This window comes from Adiantum capillus-veneris, chromosome 14 (genome assembly GCF_014529385.1).
Source record: "Adiantum capillus-veneris isolate H3 chromosome 14, ASM1452938v2, whole genome shotgun sequence".
NCBI lineage: Eukaryota > Viridiplantae > Streptophyta > Polypodiopsida > Polypodiales > Pteridaceae > Adiantum > Adiantum capillus-veneris.
In genome coordinates, this window is record NC_140944.1 from 123,433,557 (window position 1) to 123,454,797 (window position 21,241).

Consider the following 21,241-nt stretch of genomic DNA (forward strand, 5'->3'; position numbering starts at 1 on the left):
TCCCTTGCTGAGGTAAATCTAGAAGCACTTATTGCACATTGCTCTTTGGTAGACCGTCTCCTTTTGGACCCCTATTGAGATGCAACCATTCCTCCTTTTGGTCCCCTGTTGAAATAGGTCTAGAAGCACATATCTATATCCTAACTCTTGTTCCCCTTTTATCTTTCTATATTAAATGATCAGTTTAATATGAGAAAATCATTCGGTATATTTTATGACAATACCCAAAATGCTAACTAGCATACAAGGTATGTTAACAAGTAAACCTGATATGCTAACTAGCATTTTTTAATGATCACTAGCATACAAAGTGTGGTAGCTTGCATACCCAATATGCTAACTAGCATAGACAGTGTTCCCACCAACATACCCACAATGCTAACTAGCATACAAGGTATGTTAACAAGCATACCCCGGTGCTAGTGAGCATTTTTAAATGATCACTAGCACACAAAGTATGTTAGCTTGCATACCCAATATACTAACTAGCATTCTAGGTATGCTAATTAGCATAAATAGTGTTACGATCAGCATACCCAAAATGCTAACTAGCATACCAGGTATGTTAACAAGCATACCTAGTTAGCTAGTTAGCATCTTTGAATGATTAAAAAATGTGTTAGCAAGCATACCTAGTATGCTAGTTAACATCTTTGAATGATCACAAAGTGTGTTAGCTTGCATACCCAATATGCTAACTAGCACAGTGGGTATGCTAAGTAGCATAGACAATGTTATCACCGACAAACTAAGAATGCTAAATAGCATATCAGGTATGTTAACAAGCATACTCAATATGCTAGTGAGCATCTTTGAATGATCACTAGTATACTAAGTGTGTTAGCTTGCTTAACCAATATACTTATGAAGATGCTGGGTATGCTAACTAGCATACCCAGTATGCTAGTGAATGATCACTGGCATACAAAGTATGTTAGCTTGCATACCGAATATGCTAACTAGCATACATGGTATGCTAGTTAGCATATTGGGTTTGTACTTGGTATGCTAACTAGCATAGTAGTGTTCCAACTGGCATACCCAGAATGCTAACTAGCATACCAAGTATGTTAACAAGCATACCCAGTATGCTAGTGAGCATCTTTGAATGATCACTAGCATACAAAATGTGTGAGCTTGCATATCCAATATGCTCAGTAGAATACTTGGTATGCTAAGTAGCGTAGACTGTTTTGACCAGCATACCCAGAATGCCTACTAGCATACTAAGTATATTAACAAGCATACTCAATATGAGCGAGAATCTTTTCATGATCACTACCATACAAAGTGTGTTAGCTTGCATACCTAATATGACAATGAGCATACTGGGTATGCTAACTAGCATATTCAGTATGCTAACTAGCATAGACCATAATTCAATTGGCTTGATCACCTGAGGCTCATCCAAAAGGTGCATAGGGTGTTTTATGTAGCTTTTGCTCCCCATTCTCTTCCGACAAACATCCTTCTTGTGGGGGAAACGCGAGTCTCCTCTCTCCAAAATGTGTAGAGTAATTCCTTAATTTTGTCTATGATAGGGCTATGATGGTGTTGCTTGAGAGATGCAGCCAATGAGAACAATCCACCATTGATATCATGCTCCATCCGTGATATCTTCTTGTACAAGGGGCGACGATCGACTTTAAGGACCCTTGAGATTTTTACAATAGGCATGTTATCATGTGAATTCAACATCGTCTACAATGCTGCATTCTTCAAAAATAACTCCTCGTTAGAACTAGTTGCTGGACAGTAGCCAATGTGTTGCAAACATTGGAGACAATTGAGCTAATATGTACAATAGCCTCCTCCACTAAAGAATGATCATGGATTGCCTGAACAATAGGATGTTCAGCAACTAGATTCCAGATTTCTTGTTTCACTTTTGTACCAAAACCTTCAATCATCCTCTTCAAAGCTATCACAATCTTGGAGGAGGTTTTCTTTTTCTCCTCATCATTGAGGGCATGATGTCCTTGCTCACCCTGCATCTGTTTGTGCTCCCTCTATTTCCTTTTTCTTTCTCTCTCATATTTCTTGATCACAGAAAGAGATGGATATTGGGAGTTGTGATTCACATGTAATGGCTCCCTTCTGCAAGTTTCTCTTGAGGACTGCAAACATACATAAAACATTTATTACTTAAATGTCACATATGCCTACATCATAAGTTAACATTGGAAATTTACTTACCATCATTGAACACATTGTCTGCATATCCAACATTGGGGCTAGTGGAAATATTGTTGTCTGGTTCTCCATACTTCTATGAAGATGGGAGGAGAAGAGAAAAAATAGATAGGAAGGAAGAAAGTGCTATGAAGAGGTGTGTGTGTGTGTGTGTGTGTGTGTGAGTGAGAGAGAGAGAGAGAGAGAGAGAGAGAGAGAGAGAGAGAGAGAGAGAGAGAGAGAGACCCCACGACTCCACAACTCTAGTAACAAAAAAAAGGCCTCATTGAACGGATAATAATTGTTTATGGACATTTTAATTTGAAAGTAGACATTGTCTTGGGTTTTCAATATATGCTAACAAGCACTACGACCTAGCATTGTCGTAAATAACATTTTCAGACACACGTTAACATGTTTTCGCCCCATTGAAAAATCCTAAAGCAATCAAGGCAAATGGGGCCAGTGGGTCCAAGCAAAATGAAGTCAGCACAAGTACCAAAGGTGTTGGTACTGGCACTGGCAGAGGGAGGTACTAGGGGGGCACTAGTAGGGGTAGAGATATAGGAAATTTTGAGAAGTGAAGCCTCAACTGCTATACATGCAAAAAATATGGACATTTTGCAGCCCAGTGCCCAAAAGCTCTAAAACCAAAAGCAATTGACCAAAAGGCACTATAAACAATGTCGGTCAAGGTAGTAACCAGAAGCAAGGGGGTCATCATTTAGGAAATCCCACATGAGAATGAGGAAAAGAAGACTATGAAAACCAAAAAGTGGGAGTAGCAGAGGGCAGTCTGGAAGGTTAAGGGCAAGGAAAATGTAGTGGATGAATGGCAGGAATAACGTGAGCTGGCATAAAAAATCATTGAGACTTTTGCCAAGAAACCTCCAGAACAGCCAGAGTGTTATGAAGCTCGTACAATTCAAAAGCTACCGTCCCAATCTTCAGAAAGGTAGAAACACCAGAGTAGGCAACATCTGAACCAAGTGAGTCCATGATCGATGTAGTATAGAGTCTTGCAAATGAGGTACGTCAAGTTAGATTAGACTTGGCCGAGGTTGGAGCCACTGGTCTGATGAAGGACCAATCAGAGGATCCATCTCTGAGGCACTCAATAGCAAGACAAGAGGGACCAATGGAATGGAGCTGTGAAGATAGTTAGGAGAAAAAATATTCCATTTCAGACAATAGTTTTGGTAATGAACAGGATGAGATATATGTTAAGGTTTGCGAGAGGATACATAAGTTAATGATATGCAACAAGAGAACCATGTGGTAATAAGTTTTTTGGAGTTTGTCCCACATCCCCCCACATTTCTATATGCTCTTTCGGCCAAAGAGTCTGAGCTCCCAAGGTTCTTTCCAGCGCTATATCCAACACATCCTGATTGTTCAGATCAACAACACTACATCAAGATTGTTGACAAGCTGAGAGAGTGGTATGATGATGCCACCACTAAATACACTGCCTGGAAGCAAGTGCTGACTAATGCCTTAAAGAAAGATCAGGTCTTTGATCTCATTCAGGTAATTCAGAATTTTCAAATCAAGATGAGCCAGTGGAAGGTGCAACTCCAACAACTGATCAAGACAACAAACCAACTCCTACATCTAGCAATAGAAGCCTCTAAGATTCTTGAGAAGGAACTAGCCAACAAAGCATCCTTTGAATGCCAGTTTAGAGAGATGGTTGGAATCTTGTTTGAGGCCAGAATCAAATGCAATCAGCCACTACCTCATGGGTGGATTCATATTGCCTCATATTGTCTTAAGTTGGCAAGAATCTACCTAACCAGAAGGAAAAGAACTTTATATGACCCTGACACAAAGACATGGAATGCACTAACACCATATGAAGATGATATGAAGACAATAAAAAAAGACCAATTGGAGCAAGAGGCACTGTACCGCCTGATTCAGAAGAAGAACACAGGTCTTGGTCCAAGTGCTTTAGAACCTTACAAAGTATTGTATAAACCTCCAAAGAAGAAGGCACCAGACAAGAAGAAGCGTGTTCGATGGACTAATAGTGGTTGACTACTCACTGGCAAATTTTGGTATGCACCAAAATCTAAGAAAGGGGAGAAGGAATGTAAACGATGGGAATGACTGCCAGACTGGGACACCTAGGCTAGTAATTACCAAAATCAGTTATACTGGGGTAACTGGCACATGGAATAGTTAGTCAGAGAGCCAATATAGAGCTATACATAGGGCCCATTACTTCAGTTGCGGGGATGGAGTACCGAATCCCTAATTCTCCCTTCCTAAGTTAAGCTAAGAGCTTTCCATACTCTGTAACTCTCATTAAGCTGAGGGCTTACTTGTCTCACTGACTACATTTGTATACAATCAGTTGATCTAAATAATGCACAGTTTCAATTCTCAGTTTTAGTGTCAATCTCTTTTCAGTTCCAGTCTTATCTTTCACTTATTTTTTGCTCTGATTTAAAGTCTCTTGTTTGGTCGGAACTAACTCTAACTACCAACCTGAAACAGATGTCTGAAATTGTCCAGCTCATTCTAGTGGCACTATAGGGATTTTTCTAATGTCCCAAGGATGGATATTGCCGCCAAATTTACATGTTTTTTTCAAGCCGAATTGTGCTAGTTGCTATGACACTTAAGTGTCCACTATTGGATTTTGTTTCCTATTTGACAGCTCATGCATATCTTTGTTGAGCAAGCATCGGTCTATAGTGGCTACTCCTAGTCATGAGGTTGAGTATAGGGAAGCTTCTACAAGTGTTGTTGACTGTGTTTGGCTTAGATGCCTTTTGGAATGATTTGGGTGTTAGACGGTAGTGCGCTACCATGATCTTCACTGATAGTGAAAATGCTTTCATGAAACTAGTGTTTCTTGCTACCACAAAACACATCAATCTGCATTATCATTATGTCAAAAAGAGACTTTTCACAAGAGAGTTTAGTCTATCATCTTATGTGCCTACACAGATAGCCCTGCTGACCTTTTCAAAAAGACTTTGCCTTGTGAGAAGTTCATTTTTTTGCAAAGCTTTGGGCTTACTCTTCTTTGTGGATTTAATGCTTATTGCATCACTCATAGGAGGGATTTGTTGCCATATTATGGTAGTGATGTATCTGAACACCCTTAGGATCATCAATATTATTTTCCCTTTTTACAAGGTTTTTTTTTCTCGGCTTGTATATGCCCATCACTCTAGGGAAAAAATTATCTTTGTATTAACATACTACTTCCTATATTTTGTGCCATTGAGCTTCTCCTGCACCTTCGTGTGGATTTTTGCAATCGTATATCCAACAATTGGTGGCCTTGTTTTGCACACCATTCTTGTAAATGTTGTATTTTAAAGTGCCGAGTTCCCATGTTGCTCATATCAAACATATCACACTAGTAAAAGGAGTGTTTCCATTCAACGAGTATAACTTCTCAAGTGAACACAATTCCCAAGTGATTTACAACAAGTTTAATGTGAGACTCTAAGTAGGATCACAAACTTACATTCACAACATAAGGGATTACACATGTGAGACCTATTTATTAGTTTCAGAGATGTTACATTCTTGTAAATGTTGTATTTTAAAGTGCCGAGTTTCCATGTTGTTGCTCGTCTCGAACATACCACACTAGTAAAAGGAGTGTTTCCATTCAACGAGTATAACTTCTCAAGTGAGCACAATTCCCAAGTGATCCACAACAAGTTTAATATGAGACTACTTATGATGTTTTCACTCTAAGTAGGATCACAAACTTACATTCACAACATAAGGGATTACACATGTTAGACCTATTTATTAGTTTTAGAGATGTTACAAAAGTAAAGATGTGATGCAATAGATGGAGAGAGAGAGAGAGAGAGAGAGAGAGAAGGGAGGTAGGTATTCCTTAATAATAAGATAATCTTATTAAGTTGTGCATCTAGTGTGAGACACTCGATAGTTGTAACAATCCAACAATAGAGATCCACTGTCACTTGTATTAAATCATATAAATACTCGCAATTAGTAAACACATAGCAATCACCACAAATTTCCCTCACATAAAGAAAGTAGTTACTACAATAATAACATGTAAGGCATAGTTTTTTGGGAATAAGAGTTAAAATTACATATTTCTAAAAACTTAGACAATCTTTTCTTATGCTGCAAGTCACCCACATACTGCATATTTTAGTTTTTAAATTAAAGGCGACAGGCCTCTTACCCCGACCGGACAAGCCAAAGGCGTCCAATCATCCATCACTTGTACACACCTTATTCTTTACTAGATAGAAAAATAAGGGGCTCTCACACACACATTGTGGTGAGCTGCTCCACCCACATCCTCTCTCTCTCTCTCTCTCTCTCTCTCTCTCTCTCTCTCTCTCTCTCTCTCCCCCCCCCCTGCACATGCATCACATTTTGTGCACTCACAATTGGTATCAGAGTGCATGGCAATTTGCGGGGAGCACGACAATGTTGAGAGCTTCAAGGAAATAGCTTGCTTTCTCTTGGCGGCGGAGAGATCAAGAAAGCTTGAAAGCTTTGTGAGAATGCAATGGGAGCTTTGCTGAGAGTGATGTATGCTCTTGTGCAAGCTTAGAAGAGAGCATAGAAGATAGTGTATAGGTGAAGGTGCTGCGCTAAAAACTGTGTGCGAGTAGCACTGCTTTCAAATTCAATTTTTTGCTTGTAGAATGCAAATTTGACAATTTTGCTCATGAAGCCTCTCTGTTTCGACATGGTTTACAACTTTCTAGTTGGATTTTTTTCCAAATTCTGCATCGATTTTGCTATACGTTTGGCAGACTGCCTGCATGTTGTGGGTAAACAATTGTGGATTTTTACAGATCTGACCTATAAAAACAGTTCATTGTCGTGATTCCTAATCATTTTCCTGAGATCTACAACTATGCAGAAAGAAGTTTCTGCAAATTTTGAACGGATTGAGAGATATCGACTAACAGACTACATGGTATTTTGGAAATTGTAAGAAGATATGCAGACAACGTAAGTGTATTGTGGTGATTTGGAGTGATTTTGGAGCTGATTTGCTACATCCAAAGAGCTCAAATTGAGCTTTGGCTGTTGTCTTCTTTTGTGCATTTATGGTTACTCTTAGTGAAGAGTGTGGGCTGAAAATTTCAGCAAATTTATGTGTATAAGTTTCGAACATTTGGTGGATGTATGCACTCTTGTGGATTCTCAGGATTTGAGAGCGGATCATAAGTTACACACATTGGCTCATACAATTGAGTCAACTTTGGAGAGGAGAGTGGTCACGCGTTTGCAGAGAATTTTGCAAGACATTTTGGCATTGATTTTGTGCTTTGGTTTATAGTCACTGATGGCAATCACCATATGGTTTTGGTGCTTGTTTATGCGTGATCACTCCATTTTTGTACGTTGAGTGTGGATTTCCATTGTACGCACATTGTGAAGCCACTTTGGCATGTTGGATGTGGTTTATGGTTTGAGAGTTTGCATTGAGTTTTTTCTCATTTTGCTAGGAAGACTCTATCCAATTTTCCCTAGATTTCTTGCCATACACTTGGCTTGATTTCCATACATTCTTTTGATGCATTCTCCATCATTAGATTGAGACAGGGATTCCTTCTTGTTGCGGTTGACTCTGCTCCCACATCGTGTTTTTGGACATGGATTGGTATTCTTGTAGGGCCACTCTCGCAAGAGTGAGATTTGTGTATGCTTGCACTTGGCTGCAGGTAGACTTATGGCATGCACTATTTTTGATCGACAAATATTTTGTCAATCTACTATATATAGTTAGCATGAAGTCATTGGTTACATGTTCCATGTACTTTTGGCAATTGAGACTTGCATCAATGTGACGATTGCAGAGCACAACATGGTACATTACTGTGGAAGATTTCATGCATTGATGGGTTTAAGCACTACGAGTGTTGGTGATCTCTTTTGAGAGTGTTTTCTCCCCATAGGGAGCTCCTTTTGTTCTAGGCTTGGTGCACATATCTTTGGCATTGGTTTATGCACATTTCCCTTGTACATGATGTAGAGCCATAGCTTCACTTATGACAGTTGACATGTGTGACAATTCTGAGTCCATGACGATGACTCATGTGAGACAATGGTCTCATTCATGTCGACACTTGAGATATTGGCTTGTGGTCACACAAGGCACATTAAACAAAGTTTCTTTAGGTGCATGAGGCAGCGACACATATGTATGCATGATACAAAAATGATTGTGACACACACTAGAGAGGCGGCTTTGTATGCTAGTGACAATGATGTCATGTCCTCTAGTGTTCCTCTTGTTGTTATTTCTGATAGAGATGCCATTTTCTCTCGATGGCTGCTAGATGCGTATGCAACAATCCACATCACATCATGTCGTGAGTGGTTTAGAACTTTTGCTAGTGGGAGCCTTGGTTGTGTGCATCTAGCTGACAGATAAGCACATGGCATAGAGGGTGTAGGAGATGTATGATTGCCCTTACCTAGTGGTGCATCTTATACGCTACGACATGTGCGTTATGTTCCTGAGATTGCACATAGCTTGATCTCAATGAGATTCTTGAGGGACAGTAAATCTCAGGTATCGCTTAGAGAGCTGTCTTTTTAGATACATTGCACATAGCTTGATCTCAGTGAGATGCTTGAGAGACAGTGGATGTCAGGTATTGCTTAGAGAGTAGTCTTTTCAGATGCATTGTTGTTCACTAGTCATTACGAGAAGAGTCGGGATTAACTTGGTCTACACTGCATGCATCTAAGGTGCGAGATGACATAGTCTCGATTACATTACAATCATGTCAACGAGAGACTAGACACATATCTTTCATAAATGAGTTGTAGAGTGCCTCTAGAGTGCTGTGTATGACATGTCTATGGATGCAAAGTTAGAGCAGCCATGCTCTAGCGAGACACAACCGATTGATCCTTGTAGGACAGAGAGGCCTCCTACCATGGAGATGAGCGATATGAAGTTCTTTGACATGCTCATGCTAAAGGCTGATATGATGCTGCCAAGACATGTGGATACACTCCTTATGGATGATAAGGGAGTGATGGCTACCCTAGAGTCGAGATTGACACGTCCATGCATGACTAGTACTGGTGGTGATGTAGATAGGGTTGAGATACCTACTACAGAAAGATTGAAAGAAGTCACTACATGTGGCCTTGATGTGATTGGCACAAATATGCTAGCAGAGATTACACATTTATCATCAGCCTTCAGGACTCTCATGTACGGCCTCTTAGTGTCGAGACCCAACATAGCATTGTGCGCTTTGCCGCATGTGTGTTGGAGGTTGGGTACTTGCCAAAACACCTTGTGCGAGCCACGAATGGCTGCAAGCGCACAACTAGAAGATCCTAGCAAGCTCAAAGGGGCAGGGGTGTGTCACTCACCGCTCAATGCTTCTTTCAAGAAGGATCTTGTGCCGTGAAGAAGAAGGAGCCACCACCGTCCCGTGCTCAACCGCCTCACCACCGCCGATGCCGCCGCAATGCTGGAGCTCTCTCTCTCTCTCTCTCTCTCTCTCTCTCTCTCTCTCTCTCTCTCTCTCTCTCTCTCAAGCGCGCGCGCACGCACACACACACACACACACACACACACACACATACACATACACACGTGAACACATGAACGAGGAGAAGATAGAGGTAGAGCAAGAGAATTTCTTAGCTTGCACCTCAAAGAATGAGGATTTTAGGTCAAAATAGACCTTTTATAAGAGTTTGACCCATTCACACCTGGGCGGCCACAGTGGCAGATCATTGTAAAAATACTGTAAAAATAAGATAAGTGGTGTGCCTCTCATTGGTGATCACCTACACACCTATTGGACTGACAAGCCTAGTCCATGACTCAATCAAATAAATAATGAGGCGTCCGTCGAAGGTGATGGGGTGTCTGTGAGGGTTAACATGCCCCCCTTCATGATGTAGATTCTGTCCTCGGACGCTATTGAGATGAAGCCTGTTCGTCAAGGTGGAAGAGTATCTAAGATTGAATCCTTAGCCTTCTTCAACCATTGCAAAATCAATCAAAATTGGCACAGTAATTGCATTCTCATATACAAAAAATCATATGCAATGAGTTAGCACATAAATTGATTGATAACAGAATATTAAACAATTTGCTAGCAGTAAAACATTAAAGTGTAATATAATCAAATGCATAAGCAATTTTAAAGGTCAAAAAACAAGTCTGGGGTCACTAATTGAACGATCGAGAGGCACTAGAGGTCAACTATTAATACCATGGGCAAGCTTCTCAATTCTCTCTAGTCAATTAAGCTGTTTAATCACGAGAGCAAAGTATTTCATATTCGAGGACTGACTAGAGGCTATACCTAAAAGATCGTCTAGTTAAGCTATGATAAAAGGAATTTCTTATTAAATCATCACCTGATTTATTCCCTTTGTTTGACCCCCCAAAGTGTTTTCACTTTGATTCAATTTTTTTGACTTGTGTGCTTATTTTGTATGCCTTAGGCTTTTGCTTTTCAAGGAAAAGCGTCCACACTAGGAACCTCTAGGGCTCTAGTACATGTGAGTGAAGTACCAAATCAAGCTGGGGTTTCTCTTCTAGCTTAAGATTTTATATTTGTGGCACTTTTGTTTGTTTGTTTTTAATTGCATTTCAATTTTAAACTTTGGGGGGTCATATGACATTGTTTCCCTCCCCAGGCTCATCACACTAGTAAACTCCCTTTATAATACTTAAGCTAAAGGTCAATAGGGACTAAGCCCACTAGAAAGCCCTAGTGCATTGCACACAATGCTGCCTAAATCAGATTAAGAACCTAAAAAGTAACCATTGATTATTGGGAAGGCATTCCGCATGGTATTAATAGAAGATCTCTAACACCTAACTTGGTCAAACTAGCTTAGTCAGACTGCTTGATTCTTAAACTTAGACAAGGGACTATGACAGAAAATTATATTGAATCTAATGTTTAATACTAAGCAAAGGTGTTGAATATTATGCTACCAATCATAGTTAAAGCAGACAAATATGGATGCTAAAAAAAACAAGAGGCAATGCTCATGGTCAAGATACACACGTTCGTGTTGATGATTGCGCTTGATTCGAAGAGTGAACGAGAGAAACATTCCATGAAGTTCAAAATCCTAACACCGGCAACACATTCTTGTACACACTAGAAAACACAAGGAATACCTCTAGGATGCACATCAGTGGGAAGAGACACCAACCTTTATTGAACACAATCAAAACACATCAAGAATCCTAACCTAATTATTTGCCTCCCCTAAAGAGTCAAGGGAACAGGATATTGAATAGATGGGCGGGTAGCCCCATGTCTAAACCCCTATCCTCGTCATCGTTGAGAAAAACAAAATCATCATCCACGAGACCATACGTGCCATCTGTGTAATCACGTAACTCTTTTTCATCATTAGAGGCACAAAAATGTTCACTAAGAACGTCACTAGACGTCTATAGTCATCTTAGTCAAAAGGGTAGGCTTGTGTAATCGGAGAGACACTCTCTACTAAGTAGGGATCACTCGTGGTCAAGAGATGTATCAGCCATTCTAATTCCTCAAAATTCTTCTCACACGCTAGCGTATCTACAAAATCCCATTCACAAGCAAGCACCTAGTAGACTATGTGAAACACTTGCGAAAAATAAAGAGGTACCTCTCACCCAAGGTAGGAGTGGATGACTCTAGCATACTAGCCATATCTATACACATAGATAGATGATGGTTAGAGTGCAAATATCATAAGGGTCATGTTAAAATCCTTGTGTATAATTTGTTATTATGAATTTGTAGGTTTCCAGATTTTTGTTTGGTGGCTCTTGCTCTTTTAGTTTTGTATTTTTGTTTTCTTTAGTATAGGGCTATATATATACATTCCCTACGATTGGGAGATTGAGAGGTCATGGAGAAAGGTTAAGAGGGGAGCAAGTGAATGATGGATGTCAGCAAACACTCCCCCCTTCCTTGGGTAGATCATACCTTTTGGAACAATGTCGTCACCTTTTGAAACCAATTGTTCCAAGTTGTTATGGGTGAAGACTTTGACCAATAGATTTCGACTCCCATGATTTTACTTGCAACATTGTTGTAGGTGGTGAACTTACAACGGGAGGTGCACATTCTTTCTTGTTTGTATCGATATGTACAATGGTAGGTGGAGGTTGTGTCGAAGCTTGTATTTATGTATATGAACTACATGAAGAGAAAGAAGCTTCATTTTTATTTCTATGTTTGAGCTGAGAGAAACAAGCCTTTCTCGCTTGGGTACCCAATCTAGCTCCGGATCAGGTGTATAGTGTTCTGTGATCGTTCCCTTCCCACAATCTTCAGTCAGCTTTATCGTTACAGGATTTGACTCACATGGGTTTATAGGTGACATGTAAGAACACAATTTTCATTTAGGCACCTTGATTTGATCATTCCCTTCATAGTAGCCTTGGGCTTCCAATAGTCTTTTAGGAATTCAACGCAATGTTTTCTTACATTTTTTGGAGGAGCGAGTGGGGCGTTTCTTACAAGGCTTCTGTTTTTTAGCATAAAAAATTATTTTTAAAGAAGCTTTATGGACCCATTTGTATGTTTTCTTAGTTATATTGCGATGGGTCTTGTGTGTCTCATTTTCTGCTTCAACAACAAAATTTGAAGCTCTAGAGGGCTGGGCTATAGTTACAAATGGTTCAACCTCTTGGACATGCACTGTTTTGGGTTGTATTTTCTTGAGAGGTGATATCTCAGGGACTATGGCTTGAGTGGTAGGGCTAAGAGTTGGTTTCTTCGTTGTGACACTTCCAATCCCCCAATCAATAGTGCATTTGGTTGCTATCATCCATGTGCGTGCTAGGTTTGTATTGCCTTCCATAGTTCTAGCAGGCATGACCAAAAAGTTTTGAGCTACAACCCCGTTGTCATAACTGATAGAAATGTGCCAAATTCCAAAAACCTTAGTTGTTTCTTGTTGACACCCTTGACTTGGATAGTACTCTCAGATAGAGATGGCTCCCTAACTGACACCACACCCCATATGATACCATATTATATTTAGCACCCATGTCCAATAAGGCATTATATAGCACCTTCCCATAGGCGCTATTAGGCTCAATAAGATATCATAGAGGTGTGTCAGAGTCCAACCAATCATCCTTTGTTTCAACGTGAAATGCATGTGTAACTCCAAGGTTGGCCTCTCGTTGGCATTTGATACGTTGTTGTCACTCCTTAGCCTCAACTTGAGCTTGTATCTTCTTCAATTCTGCTTGTGCCCTGGTTGCCTTTTTTTTAATGGATGTCACGTAGTTCCTCTTGGCTTAAAGGATCATAATATCTCTTAAATTTACTCACATTGAGGAATCCAATGGTTTCAACTCCATCAAGAGTTTCCACACGAATGGCACCTTGTGGGGTGATTTTGCATACTCTATATGGTCCTTTTCTCGCATATTTCAACTTTTTCTTTTCGTTACGTACTCCATATGTAAGGACTATATCCCCAACCTTGATATCCTTGTTCTTTAAATGACGCTCAAACCATTTCTTTTTCCTATCTTTCTCCACAAGTGCATTTTGCACAGCCAATTGTCTCCCTTTAACTACAATTGCCTCAAGATTTATATAAACCAAAACATGTTCTTTTTCTAGCCTAACCTCTTAAATGAAAAGATGGGTCTACTATTTTTTGCCAAGCGCACAATGTAATACACAGTATGGTAAAGCCGAGCACAAACATGTGCGGACCATAGATGTGTGTCTTGGTGGATGAAAAATCCCCTTTTTGCAAGGGCAGCAAAAAGGGCATTTGATGGCTCTCAGTAGTATTCCCCATTTTAATTATGCATTAATGCCATTTTCATTTGTCCTTACACCTCTACATTCAAGTAAATTGACATAATCACTTTGTCCTTTTCTATAGCATTTGTAGTATAAAATGAAGGGTTCTTTAAGAATCTTGTCATAGATTTGAAGAGTGCTATTGAGGTTGGTGCTCTCATTTATTTTGTGTGGCCAGCTAGTGTGAGCATGTTGGTAGTGATTGTCCTTGAAGTGGTGGTTAGGGTGGCGGTCGAGGAGTTTGGCTAGCAAAAATGGGAGGAGGGAGGAGGAGCCAAAACTTAGAGGGGAGGGGAGGGAGAAGCCAGAAGTTGGTGGCTATTTTGTAGTTGATTTTTTTTTTTTTTGGGGGGGGGGGGGAGGGACTCGCTCCAAACTTGCTCCAAAGGACTCACTTTTTTGACATCCCCACCCCAAGGTATGTTATCAAAAAGATCACTGACTAGTGTGTACTTGGATTTTGACTAGTGTGTACTTGGATTTTGTTTATACCGATGATGTTTTAAACTATGGTAGCTCAAACCAATGCAAATGAACAAGATGGACATAAAATTAACTACAAAAAATAAGTGGTCATTTGTTGAAATTCAAGAGCTCAATAGGGTTGGATAATGACTTGATTTAGAATGAAGTAGAATACACTGCATGTGGGATAGTTGTGGCCTCGTCTAGAGGCTACAACCCTTTAGGCATCACTCCATTTGCTTCAACATCTCCCCTTGGTGTCACATTTGGCATCTCATGTAGCAGTCTTATGTAGCTCATATGCTTCTACCATTGGACAAACAATAAGAACACATACATAGGTTCAAAAATCCAAGGTTCATTACCCCTTCTTGGGCTCGATAGCCCTTGGGACACATAAGTCCCGCCCTTTATACTACTAAAAATATGTTGTGAGAAATTTAGATTTTTGCTTGAATGGTCCCGATGCTTCAACTTCATATCTTGAATGTGATGGTGCTACTTCTTGCTCTTGGTGAAATCTGTTTAGTACATAATTTCCTTAATGGCTATAACTCTAGATATCCCTTGCATCATCGTCAAACTTGAAGCACTTCAAACATGGAGGTTTTACTTTGTTTTTGTATTCCCATTCATCATGTACTTCTATGCCACATGCTGTGCAAATTGGTATTGGCCTTGGAGTGCTCGTGTAGCTCTATCCTTGACCTCTTAGTATCGTGGGTGGTCTTCTAGCTATTGCAAATACTTGATCTCTTGAAGGTGGTGTAGTAACTATTCCCTTGCTATCACTCTTCATTTTTGCCTCTCTCTCTCTCTCTCTCTCTCTCTCTCTCTCTCTCTCTCTCTCTCAAAGTGAACACTTGAAGGAGGTGCAATTATTGTGCCCTTGCTATCACTCTTCATATTTGTCTTTCTCTCCTTGAAAATGAAGCTTTTATATCATGCTCTTAGAGATTATCTATGTTGAATAGCATTTCTACAATCGTGCTATAACGTTCTACATAACAAGTATGATAGCCTTGGCTTCATTTTTACTTGCTTGTACTTATTGAAGTGACTAGTGAAATATTCATTGGGGTGAAATCTTACGTTCTAGAGTTGCATCAAGATAATCACTTTGGAGTGTTGTGCATGGATGCTAAACAATTTAATGAGCTCTTCCCACCTTTTTTTTACATTAAAATGCCACCTACGTGATGGATGCATTCATCTCCCAAGGTGGATGCAATATAGCCTAAAGCGTTCGCATTGCTAACATTACACTGGTCCATACACAAGAAGATTTAGAAATTTTCTCATGTAGGAAAACAGAGTCTTTTTGAGTGTTTTTCATACAATGCATAACATCATGAGCTTCTGCTCGAGAGGCACCGCATACCTAGCTAGGTACGATTGCGGGCAGGCAACCGCCGGCCCGGTGGGGGGGCCGGCGGTCCCCTTCCCCAATCATACCTAGCTAGGTATATGGTGCCTCCCTCGCAGAAGCTCATGATGTTGAGGTAAGTCCCCCATAGATTCTTGCACACAAGTAAGTACATGACTTTTGATTGGCATGTATAAAATATGATCCCCATCAGCTTCTCAACTACATCTTGCGAGGTGGAGACCATAGCAAAGGTCTTTTGACATACTAGTCGCATAGGTTTCTAGTCAGATCACAAGTTGCAAATGTGTGTGCTACTCACAGTTATCTTAAACAGGGTGGTATTACCGTCAATACAGAGCAATGTCTAGATCCCTCACAAAAGTATGCTCATAAAATTCCATTAAGATTGTGCATGTCCTTCGATGGGATTGTTTTTGCAAGAGCTTTAAATTTTTAAGAGAATGTGCCCTGATGATGAGATACTATTTACAAAAAAAAAAAAAAAAAACTTTCAATGGTTTTGCCTCACGATCAATGAGCACCTTCCTTTTTATGTCCTAAAAAAGATCAACGATAGAAACTAATATTTTTATGCAGCAAGAGTGTGCACAAACCCTTACACTTTAATAAATTTTTTAAAAACATATTACAATCTTATCATCACTCGAACAATGACTTGTTTCACTCATCCCACGTGTAGAATGAGGTTGGTTGCAACAGCTATATCACAAGAAGTTTTGGAGAAATTCTCACAATAATTCCCACATTGTGACTTACATGAACATCATGAGCTTCTGTGAGGGAGGCACGACATACATAGCTAGGCACAATTGGGGGCAGGGGACCGCCGGCCCAATGGGGGGGCTGGTGGTCCCCTGCCCCCAAATCGTACCTAGCTAGGTATGTGGTGCCTCCCGAGCAGAAGCTCATGATGTTATGCATTGTATGAAAAACACTGAAAAAGATTCCGTTTTCCTACATGAGAAAATTTCTAAATCTTCTTCTTGTGTATCTACATGGTAGAATATTAGCTTGAAGCAGGACCTAGGTTGTGAATGTAAATTGGGTTGTGATGATGCGATAGTTAAGAGGGCACAATGTCAGTCTTGGAGCACATATTGGCATGCTATACTCAGTGGCGATGTTGCTGAAGACTAACAACAGCAAGCTCTATGGCAGAGCATCCAAAGCATAAAATCAATGTTGCATTGGAGGTTGTGGGAAAGGCATAAAAAAAAAAAGATAAGATTGAGCTTCGAAGCTACCTAAGAGTTGTGTTGTCAGTAAAAAGAATTTATGATTATGAAGTTCTTCAAAGCCATCTCAATTTAGTACTATTGGTTGTTGTCGAAAGTCATTCTACGGGGGTGACATTGAACTTCCCAAGCACTACTATATTTTATCTCCTTGGGGGGTAGGCCGCATCTATGTTTGCAAGTTTCTAGTATGCTCTTCTGCTATTCGTGGACACTAACAGTTAGCATGGTGTACACATGAAGCTTACCAATTTTGGTAAGGACATAAAAATGAATCTGAAAAATGCAAGGTAGTTACCTAAAATTCAAGACCTCAATAATGACTTGATTTAGAATAAAGTAGAACTCTCCTCTAGATAACTGTGGGCTCCTCTAGAGTTGGCCCTTTAAATTGTCTATTAGATAATTGTGGCCTCCTCTAGAGTTGGCCCTTTAGGTATCACTCAATTTGTTTCAAATGATACATTTATAATGATATGTTTTATGATGACACTATTGCAGGGTAGATTGATCTTTATTTTGGGATGACGAATGTGATTCAACAATGTTAGGATGCGTCAAGATATGGCATATACCACTTATTCTAGTGGTATGGGACAGTAAAACATGTGGTTTGTGGGTGACTTAAGACAATTCCTTTTCGATTTTTTTTAATGTGGTATATCCTTGATATGTAATTATAACTCTCAAATTGCAAAGCTATGACTTGCGGATCAATAACATAGCAATTGAGAAGTTCTCATCCAAAAAAACCTTCACTAAATTCTTAGTGAATCAAAACATGAGAGGACAATGAGTATGACACTGTGACAACATCTCCCATAGAGACTACAACATGCCTCCCCTTGAACAAAAATTCTAGTAGACACATAGAACTCATCAGGAAGACAAAATGGCTATGTAGGTGCTACGATTTTTGCGGAAAAAAATCGAAGCAAATCTTGCCAGATGCGCATAGAAAAAAGAGTGGCATCATCAAGGTCCCGATTGCAGTGCAGAAGGGTATCCTGATTGTAGCGTGAGAAGGAGAGAGAAAGGAGCGTATGGTAGCACTCGGAGGGTGTTGGGGTATAGGCGTCTGTGCTTTGCCTGATCGCCCAGAGTCTGAGCGCCCACTGACTTGTATACCTTATACATAGCATAAGTGTATAGGGGGCTGCTCACTCTTTGAGTCTCCCCACCCATATCTGTGTGTCGTGTGTCTCCTTCTCTCTCACACTCTCCGTCTGTGGTGCTCTCCGATCCCCTTCAATTGGTATCAGAGCATAGGTGCAGAGGGAGCGCGTGTGTGCACAATCACGACGACAGCGGAGAGCCAGTTTCATTCCCGAAATCCGGTCCGCGCGCGCACTTTCAAGAGTGCAAACAGGGTTTCGACTTCGGCATCGAAAAATTCGGCTTTCCGAGAGTGTTTCCAGCAGGTGTCCTGACGTTTTACCCCCCTTTCGAAGCCATTTGAGCCATCAGAAACCTCATTCGAGCTACGGTTGAGGAGATGCATTTTCAGCCCTCTTTTGGCAGTTTATGCTGCGCTTTTGGGTCGAAACGGAGGTTTTTGGCATAGCTTTCACACCCGGACTCGGATACATGTGATCCAGGAGTCTACCTTGGGGTTTTGGCACGCTCCGAACGCGCTCGTCATATCAGAATTTTAAAATTCTGAACGCTGAATTTTCTGTAGCAGCAGTTGTTTATTGTGTATCGAGGATTCCACACATGGTTTGCTCTCAGATGTGAGAGTGATATTTACTGCAAGTTTCCTCACAGGTGGGAGGATACAATGTATGCCTTATGTGGTTTGATGCTCAGGGAGACTAATGTGATTGCATTTTGAGCTCGGCAATGTATGCCTCGAGCATGTTTTTTGACAGTCACAGGTAGAGCAGATATTTGTGTACTAGATTTGCAGGTGTTTGCAATGATGTATGCAAAGTGTGGAGATTGGTGCATGCATTTCGAGTGCGGTTTGATGCGCTTTGGTTGCTCATGGTTTTGAGCGTGCAGTCAGTTTGGTTACTGATTTTGTGGCCGTTTTACTGACGAAACTCTGGCGAAATTTTCCTAGGAGTTTTATGCGCATCATTTATGCGATCTAGGTAGAGATTGCGGGTTGCACTCAGCATTTGCGTGCGGTGTTCTCTGCACGTGGGAGATTTGTGCGTGTGTATGCATCGATACCGCACATTGTGGGCTTGGTGATTAGCTCACGGGTTTGACAGGCGTACAGTTATCTTGGCACACTCACAGGAGTGAGTATTGCGATGTATGCTTGTGTGGCTACGAGCTAGGTAGCCGGATTCGAGCACTAATGGCTTGAAGTTTTTCAGCAGGATTCAGCTACAGGTTTACAAGTTTATAGGCAGGTTTGAGGGCTTATTTGGGCGCTGAATTTTCAGCCATTGTTTCCTCTTTGCAGGTGTCCATGTATGGCTCAGTTGTAGGCTGATCTGGGACACGTTTGTGACTTGTTTATGCAGCTGTTTAAGAGCTGAATTTTGGGGCTGTTTTGGGGCTGATTTGCAGCCATATTTGCAGACTTTTTTTGATGCGATTCGAGCCAGTTTAGGGTTGATTTGGTTGACATTTGCTACTCATTGTTGGTTGCTCTTTTGCGAGCATTATGGCTGATTTTTCATTTGACTTCCAGCGTTATGGTCTGACACAGTTTGATGGTGCAGATTTTGTTGCTTGGAAGGAGCATGTGCTTGTTGCATTGGCGGATTTGGGGTAGGATAAACCCTTGCGTGGTTTATCGGCGAAGCCCAATTCTATGCGTGATGATGATTGGCAGGATCTTGATGAGTTAGCCATGTCTACGATTTGTTTGCATCTGGTTGAGTCTGTTTACTGGCAGGTCTCGAGGGAGACTACAACTCATGCTTTATGGCAGAGTTTACATGCTATGTACGCGACATCCATGTCTACAGGGGAGTCTAGTCCCACTTCTATGTCCATGGGAGAGATTGGTCCCACACACAAGTCTCGACGGCATAGAGACTTGACATGTTGGCATTGTGGACATAGAGGGCACATTAGGCGTCGATGTTTCAGGCATTTGAGACAACAGAGGCGACAGATGCGTGATGCAGATTTGGGCATGACAGATGCTAGTGAGATCAGTACGGTGGTTACTGAGTATGCTTGTGACGGCGATGTCACATTTACATCTAGCTTGTCTTCAGACGATCTTATGTCTACGGATTGCAGATCGGATTGCACATTGTCTTCGCAGTGGTTGCTAGACGCAGATGCTATGTTTCATGTCACGCCGCATCGTGAATGGTTTTGTAGCTATTCTAGCGGGATGCTTGGTAGTGTACGTTTGACCGATGGATCAGTGCATGCGATAGCAGGTGCAGGAGATGTGAGACTGTCTTTACCGAGTGGTGCATCTTACTTGTTACGACATGTGCGCTATGTACCAAATTTGACAGTGAGTTTGATCTCGATTGGTCAGCTTAGAGATTGTGGATGTCAGATTTCGCTACGAGAGCGAGATTTTGTGATGCATTTGGGTTCGCTAGTGATTGCGAGAGGTGCCAGGAGTGGTACAGGTTACCCATTGCATGTGGATCACGGGAGAGATGGTGTTGTCTCTGTGATCATGCAGCCAGGTAGAGAGCAAGAGAGCAGGCGAGTCTCTTTTGCTCATGGGTTGCAGAGTACTTTGCATGGAGTGCAGAGTAGTGAGCTCGTTGTGCACACAGTTGGGGCATGACCTGAGCAGTCACACAGAGAGGTGACAGAGTCAGACATGCATGCTTTGCTAGTGACTGAGCAAAGCAGAGAGTCAGTTGTGCGAGATACTTCTATGCAGGATAGACAGGTAGAGCGGTCTTGCTCTAGTGAGTCACGACAGGAGGACGTTGTGCAAGAGTCTATGCATACGGAGTTAGAGCATGAGAGATCTAGTGAGTCACAGCAGATTGAGTGGTCATGTTTACAGTGGATGATTGCAGAGGAGGCTGAGACGTCAACGATTATGCAATCATTCCTTTCTATGCTCGACAGTGAGCATGGGGATATAGTTGTGCAAGATATGTCTTCCAGCAGACATCTAGAGCAACTGGTTTGCTCTGAGGTTGCACGACAGGTTGATGCGTCTTTTGCAGTCAGGAGATGCATGTGGCTGACACGCCTTGTCAGTCAGAGATGCCTATTGCCAGGGATAAATATGTTGATGCATGCTC